The sequence below is a fragment of the Prionailurus viverrinus genome, chromosome E2 (assembly GCF_022837055.1).
Source record: "Prionailurus viverrinus isolate Anna chromosome E2, UM_Priviv_1.0, whole genome shotgun sequence".
In the NCBI taxonomy this organism is placed as follows: Eukaryota; Metazoa; Chordata; class Mammalia; order Carnivora; family Felidae; genus Prionailurus; species Prionailurus viverrinus.
In genome coordinates, this window is record NC_062575.1 from 51342612 (window position 1) to 51355314 (window position 12703).

Here is a 12703-nt window from a genome sequence, read left to right on the forward strand (position 1 = left end):
ATTTTTTAGGTAATCTTTATGCCCAACGTGGGGCTCAAACTCTCTGCCCTGAGGTCAAGAGTTGTACTCTCTTCCGGCTGAGCCAGCCAGGCGCCCCGCCTTCATTATTTCTTAAGAAGCAAACTAGGAATAGAAGGAAACTGCCTTAATCTGATAAACAATCTTCAAAAAACCTGCAGCTAGCATCATCCCTAAAGGTGACGTGTTGAGCGCTTTTTCTGTGAGGTTGGGAACAATACAAGGATTTCTGCTGTGACCTCTTCTAGACCATTTTATGGGAGGTCCTAGCCAGTGCAATACAGTAAAAGAGGTAAATCAAACTTATGAGACCAAGGAAAGCAAGAACTACAATTGTCATTATTCGCAGATGGCAAGATCACATATGTAGAAAACCCAGGAGAATTTAGTAATCGATTCAGTGGATTTCATATTTATATTTAACTACCCACAATGAACCATTAAAAAAAGGATTTGTTTTTATTGGGCAGCTGGGGGGCTCAGTCGGTTAAGCGTCTGGCTTTGGCTCAGGTCGTGATCTCACCGTTCGTGGGTTCGAGCCCCATGTCGGGCTCTGTGCTGACAGCTCAGAGCCTGGAGCCTGCTTCGGAGTCTGCGTCTCCCTCTCTCTCTCTCTGCCCCTCACACTCTGTCTGTCTCTCTCTTCAAACTTAATAAACATTTAAAAAATTAAAAAAGAAAAAAACAACGTAAACCACCCAGTTGAAAAATGGGAACCAGATCTGAATAGGCACTCTACAAAAGAGGAAGTCCAAGTGGCCAGTGAACATGCAAAAATGTTTTCAACCTTCTTCTTACTGCAATCTCACTTCCAATCTTATTCTTCCTGGGGAACTGCAAATTGTAACCAGAGCGAGATGCGACCGTACAGCCACTAAAATGGTTCACCCTAAAATTATTGACGGTACAGAGTGCAGTGGGGCTGTGGAACCACAGGAATTCTTCAGCTTTGCTCGTGGGCATATACATTTGGAAGATGGGGGGGTCTGCATACTCTGACCCCTCCATTTGGCTCCTGGTTGTGTCTGAGTGCCCACGGGCTCCGAAAGACGCAAGATTTCCCCTAGGGGGCGCCTGGGTAGCTCATTCCGCTGAGGGTCCGACTCCAGCCGAGGTCATGATCTCACGGTTTGGTTCGTGGGTTCGAGCCCCGCGTCAGGCTTTGCACTGACCGCGTGGAGCCTGTTGGAGATTCTACGTCTCCCTCTCTCTCTCTGCCCCTCTCCCGCTCGTGTTCTCTCTCTCTCTCTCTCTCAAAAATAAACAAACATTTAGGAAAAAAAAAAAAAAAAGAGTGCTCCCAGACAGATTATTTGCGATAGCCCCAAACCGGGCACAACTTGCATGGCAATCGATAGTTGGTTAGATTAACTAAAGCATGCTGTGTTCACACAGTGGAAGATTATAGCAAAGGACAGGAGTGAACGTCTGCCAGCTCCAACACGGACGCATCTTAGAAACGTCATGTTTAACACAGGAAGCCAGAGACAAAAGTGTACGTACTGTGTGAGTCCACTTATATGAAGTTCAGAACTGGACAAAGCTATTGTAGAGCGTGTTCAAGGTCAGGACAGTGGTCAACCAGAGGCGAGGCACGGGGCATGACCGTAAGAGGTGATGAATCTGGGAAATTGTCACTAGTTGGTTTCTTCGTATGGGGAGACGTTGGCCATTTGGGCTCATGCTTTACATTAAAGATTGGTGCACTTTGGGGGCGCCTGGGTGGCGCAGTCGGTTAAGCGTCCGACTTCAGCCAGGTCACGATCTCGCGGTCCGTGAGTTCGAGCCCCGCGTTGGGCTCTGGGCTGATGGCTCAGAGCCTGGAGCCTGCTTCCGATTCTGTGTCTCCCTCTCTCTCTGCCCCTCCCCCGTTCATGCTCTGTCTCTCTCTGTCCCAAAAATAAATAAACGTTGAAAAAAAAAAAAAAACCAAAAACAACAATGCAGGGGCGCCTGCGTGGCTCAGTAGGTTGAGCATCCCCCTCTCGATTGCGGCTCAGGTCATGATGTCAGAGTTGTGGGATCAACCCCCACATGAAGCTCCGCACGGAGCGTGGAACCTGCTTAAGATTCTCTCTCTCTCCCTCTGCCGCTGTCCCCACCTCTCTGTCTCTCTCTCTCTCTCTCAAAAAAAAAAAAAGCCATTTGAAACTTCTCCAAAGTAGCATTTCCCACCTGTAAAATTAGCAAAAATTCATAAGCTGGAAAACACACTCTCATGCTTTGCTGGTGGGCATGCAAGATCATAACCTTGGTGGAGAGAAATCTGACAACAGCCAGCTAAAAGAGCAGTGAACGCGTTGAGATGCCTCTCCCAGGATTATACTGTGGAGCCCCACCTGCATGTAACAAGCAGTGGAGAGAAAGAGAGAGAGTGGAGTCAAGCTGGACACCTTCAAAGAACAGAAAGGAAGCATCTCCGGCACAGGCGGGGCTATTTTTCACTTTCTGTTTTGAAGATTGTTACGCTTATGGAAGTGACGAGAACAGCGTCGGTGAGTATTCATCTGGAGTCACCGCTCATTATTATTTGCTTAATTTGCTTTTCTGTCTCTCCATGCGTAAGTGACGACGAGGACGACGACGATGGTGATTGACGGACTGTTTGAAAGTAAGTTGAGACATCATGATCCTTCACCTCCCAAAGCTGCAGCCAGTAATTCCTAAGAAGAAAGACATTGTCCTAAAGACAACAAGGCATTCGTGGAATTGGGGAAATTGATCATTGACATGTACTATTTTTTTAAGGATTTTATTTTTTATTTTATTTTATTATTATTTTTTTAATTTATTTTTGGGACAGAGAGAGACAGAGCATGAACGGGGGAGGGGCAGAGAGAGAGGGAGACACAGAATCGGAAGCAGGCTCCAGGCTCGGAGCCATCAGCCCAGAGCCTGACGCGGGGCGCGAACTCACAGACCGTGAGATCGTGACCTGAGCCGAAGTCGGACGCTCAACCGACTGAGCCACCCAGGCGCCCCTATTTGTTTGTTTTTGAGAGAGGGAGAGGGAGAGAGAGAGAAGGGGGGGCAGAGGGAGAATCCCAAGCAGGCTCCACGCGGTCAGTGCAGAGCCCGATGCGGGTCTACAATCCCACAAACTGTGAGATCACGACCTGAGCCGAAATCAAGAGTCGGAGGCTTAACCAACTGAGCCACCCAGGTGCGGCCGGTGCTCCTAACCTTTCAAATAAACAGCTTTGCCTTATTGGTTTTTATGTTGTATTTTTTCTATTTGGTTGATTTCTGCTCCTATCCATAGTACTTTATTTTCTACTTTGTTTTTCCTTTGTTCTTTTTCTACTTTCTTAGATATTTGGCTTTTGAATTTTACTTTCTACTGTATGTATTAAAGCTATATACACTTCCCTCTAAACCTAGTATTCATGGCATCTACAAGTTTTGCAAGCGTTACATGTTTACTATCACTCAGTTAAAAATGCTTCCTTATTCCCATTTTATTTCTTCTCTGACTCATGAGCCATTTAGAAGTATGCTGCTGAAGGGGCGCCTGGCTGGCTCAGTTGGTTAAGTATCTGACCTCAGCTCAGGTCATGATTTCAGAGTTGGTGGGTTCAAGGCCCGCATCAGGCTCTCCGCCGTCAGCACAGAGCCTGCTTCGGATCCTCTGTTCTCCTCTCTCTCTGTCCCTCCTCCACTGACTCTCTATCTCTCTCTCTCCCCCTCTCTCACCAGAATAAATAAACGTTAAAAAAATTTAGCGGCGCCCGGATGGCTCAGTCTTGTACAGTTAAACGTCCGACCGTGGCTCAGGTCATGATCTCGCGGTTTGTTGAGTTCGAGCCCCATGTCCCGCTCTGTGCTGACAGCTCGGAGCCTGGAGCCTGCTTTGGATTCTGTGTCTCCCTCTCTCTCTGCCCCTCCCCCACTTGTGCTCTGACTCTCTCTCAAAAATAAATAAACATTAAGAATAGAACTACCCTGAGAAAGTAGAACTACCCTATGATCCAGCAACTGCGCTGAGTACTTACCCAAAGAATATGAAAACACTAATGTGGAAGGGATACACGCACCTCTATGTTTATTGCAGCATTGTCTACAATAGCCAAGATCCGGAAGCAGCCCAAGTGTCCATCAATGGATGAATAGATAAAAAAGATGTAGTGAGTGTGTATATATATGTGTATATATATACACACACAATGTATATATATATATACACACACACACAATGTGTATATATATATATATATATATACACACAATGTATGGATATATATACATACACACACAATGGAATATTACTCTGTGGTGTGTGTGTGTGTATATATATATATGTATATATACATATATATGTATATATATACGTATATATATACATATACATACATATATACACATATATGTATATATGTGTGTATATATATATGTATATGTATGTACATATACATACATATGTATATGTATGTATATATGTGTATATATGTATGTATATGTATATATATGTGTATATATATGTATATATACATATATATACACATACATACATACACAACGGAATATTACTCAGCCATAAAAAGAATGAAATCTTGCCATTTGCAACAACGTGGATGGATCTAGAGAGTGTAATGTTAAGCAAAATACGCCAGTGAGAGACAAATACCATATGGTTTCACTCATGTGGAATTTCAGAAACGAAACACAGGAAAAAAGAAACCGACCAAAAAACAGACTCCTCTACAGAGATACACTGCTGGCTACCAGAGGGGAGGTGGGTGGGGGGGTGAGTGAAACAGGTGGAGGGGATCGAGAGTACACTTATCACGATGAGCACAGAGCGATATATGGAATTGCTGACTCACTGTCTTTTTTTTTTTTTAATTTTTTTTTCAACGTTTTTATTTATTTTTGGGACAGAGAGAGACAGAGCATGAACGGGGGAGGGGCAGAGAGAGAGGGAGACACAGAATCGGAAACAGGCTCCAGGCTCCGAGCCATCAGCCCAGAGCCCGACGCGGGGCTCGAACTCACGGACCGCGAGATCGTGACCTGGCTGAAGTCGGACGCTTAACCGACTGCGCCACCCAGGCGCCCCTAATTAAAAATTTTTAAATGTTTATTTATTTTTGAAGGAGAGAGAGAGACAGAGGGTGAGCAGGGGAGGGGCAGAGAGAGGGAGACACAGAATCGGAAACAGGCTCCAGGCTCTGAGCCATCAGCCCAGAGCCCGACGTGGGGCTCGAACTCACGGACCGCGAGATCGTGACCTGGCTGAAGTCGGACGCTTAACCGACTGCGCCACCCAGGCGCCCCGCTGACTCACTGTCTTGTACAGCTGAAATGAGTATAACGCTGTGTGTTAACTACACTGGAATTAAAATTTAAAACGTTTAAAAAGTGACTGGATAATGTGTTCGCTATAATTTTCATCCCTTGAAATTTTTTTAAGATTTTATTTTTAAGGAATCGCTACACCCAACTTGGGGCTTGAACTCACGACTCCGGAGATCAAGTATCACGTGCTCTACCTACCAACTGAGCCAGCCAGGTGTCCCTTGTCCCTGAAACATCGTAAAGGCTTGGGGCACCTGGGTGGCTCTGTCAGTTAAGCGTCTGACTCTTGATCTCAGCTCGCGATTCGTGACATTGAGCCCCGAGTCAGGCTGGCGCCGACGGCATGTAGCCCACTTGGAATTCTCTCTCTCCGCCCCTCCCCAGCACGCTCTAAGAAAAAAAAAATTAATAAAATGTTAAAGCTTGTTTATGACCCAGAATATCGTGTACTTTGGTAAGTGGGCTGTTTGCGATGCCCTTCTTCCTCTATTTTTTTTTTTTTTATGTTTATTTTTGAGAGAGAGAGAGACAGAACGCAAGCCAGAGATAGGCAGAGAGAGGGACGGAGACATAATCAGAAGCAGGCTCCACAGTGCAGAGCCCGGTGCAGGGCTCGAACCCATGAGTCGAGAGATCATGACCCGAGCCGAAATTAGTCGGATGCTTAACCCGCTGAACCACCCAGCCGCCCCTGTAGTGCCCTTCTTTATCCCTAGTAACTTCCCTTGTTTTGAAGTCTGCTCTGTCTGAAATTAATACAGGTAGATCTACTGGCAACACATATATGTCTAAAGACCCATTTAGCTCCTTTTCCCCAGCCCATCCTGGCTGGCTGGCTCTCAAGAAAAACTTACAAGGCATACCAAAAGGCAAAAAAAAAAAAAAAAAAAAAAAAAAAAATTACAATTTGAAGAGACAGAGCGAGCCTCAGATGCAGACATGGCAGGGATGTTGGAATGATCAGACCAGGAATTTAAGACAACGATGATTCATATGCTAAGGGACGGACGTCACGGATCAAGTAGTCATGGATGTAAGAACAGATGGGCAGAGTCAGCAGAGAGATGGAAAGCCTAGGGGGGAAAAAAAATCCAAAAAGAGGTGTTGGGGGGAGAGGAAGCGTTCGAGTCCTGTGATTAGCGAGCCGGAGCCTCTAGACTGTGAACTTCACGCGTGCATTTAGTTTTTCTCTCCCTCTCACATGGGGGAGGACGGCTAGAGGCGGCTGCAGTTGGATAGTTCTCTCCCCGCAGGTGACTTAGGTTTAACTCTGGGAACCAGCTTGAGCTCCTAGACATAAATCTCACAAAATTGTGGGGCCTTTCCAGTGAATGGGTCCCCCTGGAGTTTTTAACTCTCAGAATTGTGCACACTGAGCCTCCAGCGACTCATCAGTTACAGTTCTGATGTTCCCGCCTGGCCCTGCTTCCCACAGCCATTTCTGCCCACGCGTCTGTCCCCGGTAAGTTGTTATTTTCCGTATTCACCTGTCAGTCTCTCCGGTCCTGGGGGGCGGGGGTTTGCCCCAGGTCCTCACCTCTCTTAAGGCTCCTGGTAGAGTTGTTGAGTTTCTCGTCTGCTCGGCTTTTCACTTGTTAAGATGGAGTGGTGACCTCCACGGTTCCTTACGTCTGAAACTGGAAACCAGAAGCTACGTTTAAAGGGCCATATACACTTGAAAAAAAACGTATATGCTGCAGTTACTGGATGTAGTGTTCTATAATATGTCAGTTCAAGCCGATTAATTGCATTGTTCAAATCTATACATTTTCTGATTTTTTTTTTTAAAAGTAGGCTCTTGGGGCACCTGGGTGGCGCAGTCGGTTAAGCGTCCGACTTCAGCTCAGGTCACGATCTCGCAGTCTGTGAGTTCGAGCCCCGCATCGGGCTCTGGGCTGATGGCTCAGAGCCTGGAGCCTGTTTCCGATTCTGTGTCTCCCTCTCTCTCTGCCCCTCCCCCATTCATGCTCTGTCTCTCTCTGTCTCAAAAATAAATAAACGTTAAAAAAAAAATTTAAAAAGTAGGCTCCATGCCTAGTGTAGGACTTGAACTGATGACCCCAAGATTAAGAGTCACATGCTCTACCAACTGAGCCAGCCAGGCACCCCCCCCTTTTTTTCTTGCTTCTCCTGTCCGTTACTACATGAAGCATGTTAAAATGTCCAAGTATGATTGTAAATGTGTCTACCTGTCCCTTTCTGTCAACTTTTGCTTTATGCTTTTGAAGATATGTTATTCGGTGCATACAAGTTTATTATAGGTTCCTAATTAACTCATTTTAAATTATGAAATGTCCCTCTTAACTTTTACAATACTTCTATCTAAAGTCTACTTTGTCTGATATTAGTATGACCATGCCAGCTTTCCTTCTTTTACTTGGTATTTGCTTTGTACATATTCTCCCTTCCTATTTTTTTTTTTAATGTTTTATTTATTTGAGAGAGAGGGCATGCATGCACGAGCAGGTGAGAGGCAGAGAGAAGGGGAGAGAGAGAATCCCAAGTGCTGTCAGTGCTGTCAGGGAGGGGCTCAATCACACAAAACTGTGAGATCGTGACTGGAGCTAAAATAAAGCGTCAGACGTTTAACCAACGAAGCCACCCAGGAGCCCGCTCCCTTCCTTTTACTCTAAATCCACGGGCACCTGGGTGGCTCAGTTGGTTGAGCATCCAACTCTTGGTTTCAGCGCACGTCATGATCTCACCGTTGGTGAGTTTGAGCCCCGCATTGGGTTCTGCCTGAGAATGCACAGCCTGCTTGGGATTCTCTCTCTCTCCCTCTCTCTGCGTCCCCCCCCCCCCCACTGGCTTTCTCTCTCTCTCTCAAAAGTAAATAAACGTTAAAAAAAATCCATCTGTGATTTTTATATTTAAGGTAAAAAGTATAGATGCATCTGGCTGGCTCAGTGGTGGAGTGTGCAATTCTTGATCTCGAGGTCATGAGCTCTGTGCCCCATGGTGGGCATAGAGATTATTTGATAAAAAAAATTTTTTTTAGGTAAAAAGTGTGTAACGGGATCTTGTTTTTCTTCCAGTCTGACAATGTTTTCCTTTAATTGGAGTGTTTATTTTCATTTGCATGTAATATATTCAGGGATATGGTGTTTGAGATTACTGCGTTAGTCATCTACTGCTGTGTAACAAATCACCCCCAAAGTTTACAGGCTTAAAACAAGAGTAATCATTTACTGTCTCTCACTTGTTGTGGCTTAGGAACTCACGAGTGGCTCATCTGTATGATAACTCAGAATTCTCCACGTCCTTGCCAACACTTGTTACTGTCTGTCCTTTTAATTGCAGTCATCCTGGGGCACATGGCTGGCTCAGTGAGTGGAGCATGTGACCCTTGAGTGGAGCATGTGACCCTTGATCTCAGGGTTATGAGTTCAAGCCCCACAGTGAGTGTGGAACCTACTTAAAAAAAATTACAGCCTTCGTAGGGGGATGAAGTGGTATCTCATTGTGGTTTTGACTTGCATTTTCCTAGTGACTCATGATTTTGAGCATATCATCATGCGCTAATTGGACACTTGTATGTGCTTTTTCAGAAATGTCTACTCAGATCCCTGGTCCATTTTTACATCGGGTCGTCTTTTCATTATTGAATTGTAAGAGCTGTTTATATGTTGTAGGTACAAGTTTCTCACCAGATCTGTGATGTGCAAATATTTTCTTGCATTCTGTGAGTTGTCTTTTCACTTTCTTTATGCTATTCTTTGATGCACAAAGCTTTTTAATTTTAATGAAATCCAACTTATCGTTCACTTTCATTTCTAAAGGCTGTTACCACTGGTATAGAATTCTAGGGTAATAATTTCTTTTCTTTTAAGTTTATGTATTTATTTTGAGAGAGAGAGAGAGAGAGCATAAGCAGGGGAGGTCCAGAGAGAAGAAGAGACAGAATCCCAAGCAGGCTCTGCACCATCAGCACAGAGCCTGATGCAGGGCTTGAACTCACAAACCGTGAGACCATGACCTGAGCCGAGATCAAGAGTCAGACTTATCTGACTGTGCCATCCTGGGGTAACAATTTCTTTTTCCTTTCGGTGCTTTAAACATTTTATTCCATTGTCTTTTGACATCTGTTCTGGATTGAATTGTAGCCCCCCAAAAAGATAGGTTGAAGTCTAGTCCCCAGGACCTTCGAATGTGACCTTATTGGAAAATAGTGTTTTAGATGTGACTAGTTAAGATGACGTCATACTGGGGGCGGCTGGGTGGCTCAGTCAGTTAAGCATCTGACTGTTGATGTCGGCTCAGGTCACGGTCTCACAGTCGTTGAGACTGAGTCCCGCATCAGGCTCCATACTCAGCTTTAAAAAAAAAAATATATGAGGTCATACTGGAATACGGTGTACCTCTAAAATATATGACTGCTGTTCTTATAAGAAAATGGGCCATATGGGGCTCCCGGGTGGCTCAGTCGGTTGAGCGTCCGACTTCGGCCCAGGTCATGATACGGTGCTTCGTGAGTTCGAGCCCCGCATCAGCACAGACCCTCCTTCGGATCCTCTCTGTCCCCCTCGCTTCCTGCCCCTTACGTGCTCGCGCGTGCTCTCTCTCAAAAATAATAAAATTAAAAACTTTACAAAAAGAGAGAGAGAGAGAAAGAAAAACGGCCATGTGAAGTGAGGGACACAGGGAGCCGTCGGGAGCTGGAAGGAGGCAAGAAAGCATTCTCTCTCTGCCGTCAGAGAGCAGGGCCCCGGGGACACGTTGATTTCAGACTTTGTAGCCTTCAGAAGTGAGACAGTAAATTCTCATTTCACACTGCCTACTTTGTTCTGGGTGCCCTGAGAAGCTGACACCGCTACATAGTTTCTGTGGAACGTTTAGGCCCTCTTCTTTTCCTCCTGAGAGTAGTTTGACTGTGACTTTTTCTTTCTGGAAGCTTCCTGGTATTTTGGTTTTCTTTGGATTCAGTAGTCTACCAAAATGCCCGCGTGTTTTCTCCCCTTTGGTTGTCATAGTGTTTGGGACTCACTGAGATTCTTTAACCTGTGAGTTAATGTTTTCCATTTATTTGGGGAATTTCTCAAAAATTGCTTTTTAAAAAATTTGCTTCGGCGCGGGGGAGCCGGGGTGGCTCCGTCAGTTAAGTGTCCGGCTGTTGATTTGGGCTCAGGTCATGATCTCATGGTTCGTGAGATCGAGCCCTGCATCGGGCTCTGGGCTGACAGTGTGGAGCCTGCTTGGGTTTCTGTCTCTCTCTCTCTCTCTCTCTCTCTCTCCCTGCCCCTCCCCCCACCTTGCTCTCTGTCCAAATAAACTTAAAAAATGGTTTTAAATGAAAAAAATCAACATTGTAGACGTATAATTTACAGATAATAAAATGCTCACATGACACACATATGGGTCATTGAGTTCTGAAAAATGTATACATTTGTATGATCCCCATACTAATCAAGGAACACTACATTTTTATTATTCCAAGAAATCCTTTTTGTTCTTCTTTCCAGACAATCTTCCCTAACTCCTCCAGGCGATCACAGATCTGGTTTACGTTGATGGATTAGCTTTGCATAGACTAGAACTTCGTATATATGAAAATGGCATTTTCCTGTGCGCTTTCAGGGCTGGCTTCTTTCTTTCAGTGTCACGGTTTTGGATTCACCAATGTTGGAAGCTATTCCTTTTTATTGATGAGTGACATCCAGTAAATGAAAATACTGTGATTTCTTTCTATTTACCTATTAATGAACGTTTGGATTATTTCCAGTTCTTTGGATATTATGAGTAAATCTTCCATGAACATTTGTGTAAAGCCTTTTTGTAGACATATGCTTTCATTTCTCTTGGGTAGACGCCCAAGAGGAATTTCTGAGTTATCACGTAAACGTATGTTCAACTTCACAAGAAACTGCCAACCTGTTTTCCAGAGTGAGGTACGATTTTACATTCCCTTCAATAATATGTGAGCGTTCCAGCTACTCCACACTTTTGCCAATGTCTGTTTTTGAGAGTCGTGCAAAATTTTAGCCTTCCTAGAAAGTGTGTACTGATATCTCTTTGTGGTATTAATTTGAATTTCTCTGGTAATTGTATGTAGATGTTGAATATCTTTGTGTGTTTGTTGGCCATTCATACATTTTCTTTTTGGAAGTGTCAGTTAAGGCTTTTACTCATTTGAAAGTTGGGGTTTTTTTTTGCGGGGGGGGGGGTGCCTGGGTGGCTCAGTCGGTGGAGCGTCCGACTTCGGCTCAGGTCATGATCTTCCGGTCGGTGAGTTCAAGCCCCGCATCGGGCTCTGTGCTGATGACTCAGAGCCTGGAGCCTGCTTCCGATTCTGTGTCTCCCTCTCTCTCTGACCCTCCCCTGTTCATCCTCTATCTCTGTCTCAAAAATAAATAAACGTTAAAAAAAATTATTTAAGGGGCGCCTGGGTGGTGCAGTCGGTTAAGCGTCCGACTTCAGCCAGGTCGCGATCTCGCGGTCCGTGAGTTCGAGCCCCGCGTCAGGCTCTGGGCTGATGGCTCAGAGCCTGGAGCCTGTTTCCGATTCTGTGTCTCCCTCTCTCTCTGCCCCTCCCCCGTTCATGCTCTGTCTCTCTCTGTCCCAAAAATAAATAAACGTTGAAAAAAAATTTTTTTTAATTATTTAAAAAAAAAGCAGCCTCTAGAACTACGATTAATTTATTATGTTTACCTTGTATGTTGCAACCTTGTTAAAATCAATTATTAATGCTGGGTTGGGTTTTTTTGTGTGGTTTTTTTTTTTCTGTTTTTTGCTAGAACACTTAGGATTTTCTATCTACATAATCATGTCATCCACAAACGGAACTTTACTTCTTCTCCAATCTGTTCCCTTTTATTTCCTTTTTCCTGCCTTATTGCCCTGGTCAGGACCTGTTACAATATTTAATAAAAGTGTGCCAGTAGTCGCTCTTATCCTATTCCTGACCCCAGAGAGAGAGTGATCAGTCTTTCGCCAGTAAGTAAAATGTTAGTGGAGATCTTTGTAGATGACTTATATTAAGTTGAGGAAGTTTAGGGCACCTAGTTGGCTCAGTCCGAGGATCCTGATCTCAAGGTCGTGAATTCAAGACCCATGTTGGGTGTAGAGATTACTTAATATTTTTAAAAAATTTTTGATGTTTATTTGTTTTTGAGAGAGAGAGACAGAGTGTGAGCAAGGGAGGAGCAGAGAGAGAGAGAGAGACACACACACACAATCCGAAGCAGGCTCCAGGCTCCCAGCTGTCGGCACAGAGCCCCACGTGGGGCTCGAACTCACCGACTGTGAGATTGCGACCTGAGCCTGAGTCGGTCGCTCAACGGACTGAGGAAAATCTCAGGGTGGGAAAAATTCTAGCGTCTCACCCCCAGCCTCTCCGGATCCAGGTCCCCGTGGAGACCTTGCGGTCACCTCCCTGCTGACCCCTGACCCCAGG